Genomic DNA, 2,144 nt, shown 5'->3' on the forward strand with positions numbered 1-2,144 from the left:
GGCTGCCCATATAATTCTTAAAATCATGCCCAGTTTTAACATCTTGGCATCTATGAAATAGTCAACCAATCTGGTTCAAATGGACCATTAAGTTTATGGGGCAATTCATTACATTTTCAAAATAAAATCTTTCTAGAATTTTCCAACCTTTTTTTTTTTTAGTTTTCCAACCTTTTTATGAAAGTAAAGTCTGAGACAGTGTTACGCTGGGTTTTAGTTTAAAATGACAAAGCCTAATAAGATAATTATTTTTTTTTAAAAATCCCCTAACCCATGATTAGTTTTTTTTAAAATGCCATTCCATTTCTCTGATTATCGGTGAAGGGTACATCTTTAGAGTGTCTATTAGCCATCTGCATTGCTCTTTCATAGGCCATTTAGTTTTAAAATTAGGACACTGCAGTAGGGTAACAGGAGGAGGCATCGCTGAAAACAGACCCGGTTCACCTACTTGGAGCTGTAGGATTCCTAGCCATGGTCCGGCCTCTGCTTCCCGGAATATGCCTGCCTTTCATTATGTGTTAAATTCAATGGAATAAAAGGGGCTGCAAGCGCAGCATTGTGGGGTTCCATATTTATTCTCTTTCTGTGACAGCCGCATCCAATTTTCTCAGTTGAGAAGTCAAAGAGGTTACATTTTCCACACAGGACCTGGAAATCCAGCTGGGCTGTTTGAGTTTCTCTTTGCTTCTCCATGAATAAAGATGCTACAGAGGGGCCCTAAACAAACAATGCTGCTAATGGGGTGTGAGGCAGATGGGTCCTCCAACGCCACTGGTAAGGGTGGTGGTGGGGGGGACACACATGACACTAGCCTTGCCGAGCTAACTCAAGAGCAAAAATTTGTTTTTACCAAAGAAACCCTGTAACTAGATATGCGCTTAAAACACACAGAAAGTGGAAGTGTTGAATCAGAAGTCTTTTTTAAAAAAATCCTCTGCTGATTTTCCAAATTTAACCACACTCTGTAGCCACAGCACTGTCCTGAAGTCCCCTTCTGTGTCTAGATGACACGGCGCTTGTGCGGGGATTCAAATGATGGAAAAACATCTTCTCTTGCCATCTGGGTTCAATCAGAGAGACAAAACACTACTGTGGGCTTCAAAACCGTTTAGAAGTTCAATTTCAGGAAAGTACCTTTGTGCAAAAGGGCCGCATCCTTGTGGCTGTACTGCAGGGTAGCTGCGTTGAAGTTCTGATACGTTACGGGCGAACGGCCCGGGCAGGGCTCGGCTCCTGGTCTTCTGGGCCGACACACAGGAAGCCTGATACTTTCGCCTCTCATATGTAGCCCATTTACTTCGCCACAGAAAGCCTAGGCTGTGGGTGGCACCCACAGAGGGAAGGGACAACGGGAATGTAAGAAACACCCTGCTGACGGTTCCCAGCTTGAAATGCCTAGGCTGGGGCTTACAGGACCATGCCGCCACACTTGACTATAATAACTATTTTAAATTCTTATTTTAGGCACTTTCTTTGGGTCTTTCTGAGACAGAGTTTCGCTATGCAGTTCAGGGTGGCCTTGAACTCGCTTTGCAGCCCAGGCACACACAGATACTCCTGCCTCAGCTTCCAAATGGTGGGACTACAGGTGTATACCACCCACCATACCTGGCCTAGATTCTTTTTCCCCTGTATTTAGGACAGGGTCTACAGGGTCTCACTATGTAGATCCTACTCGGAGTGATTCTCCTGTTTTCAGCCTCCCAAGCGCTGGGATTACAGGCAAGTGCCACCATGCCCAGTCTCAGTCTCTGTCTCAGCATGCCCCGGGGGCGGGGGGTGGGTGGGCCAGCGCAGCTCTCCAGGGATGGAACCCTGGTCTCTGCGCTCTGCCTAAGCAGGCACTTCAGTCTGCTGAGCTATCAGGCCGGCCCTAGATTCTTTACTTACACATGACAAATAATTCCTCCCCTACAATAATAATTTCCCTTTCCCTTTTCTCTTCTATCCCTCCCATCCCTAAAACACTTTAACCGGCCCCTCAACAAAAAGGAAAGGTCAGAATTAGAATGTAGGGCAGCGGTGGCCAAGCTATAACATGTGTGCTGCAGCCAGCTGTCTGTTATCCTGAAAGTTCTAAAGGGGTCGCCATCACGGGAACAGGGTCTTGTTATGTTGCCCAGCCCAATATCAAACACCTG

The sequence above is a fragment of the Octodon degus genome, unplaced genomic scaffold, assembly GCF_000260255.1.
Source record: "Octodon degus isolate 3935 unplaced genomic scaffold, OctDeg1.0 scaffold00104, whole genome shotgun sequence".
In the NCBI taxonomy this organism is placed as follows: domain Eukaryota; kingdom Metazoa; phylum Chordata; class Mammalia; order Rodentia; family Octodontidae; genus Octodon; species Octodon degus.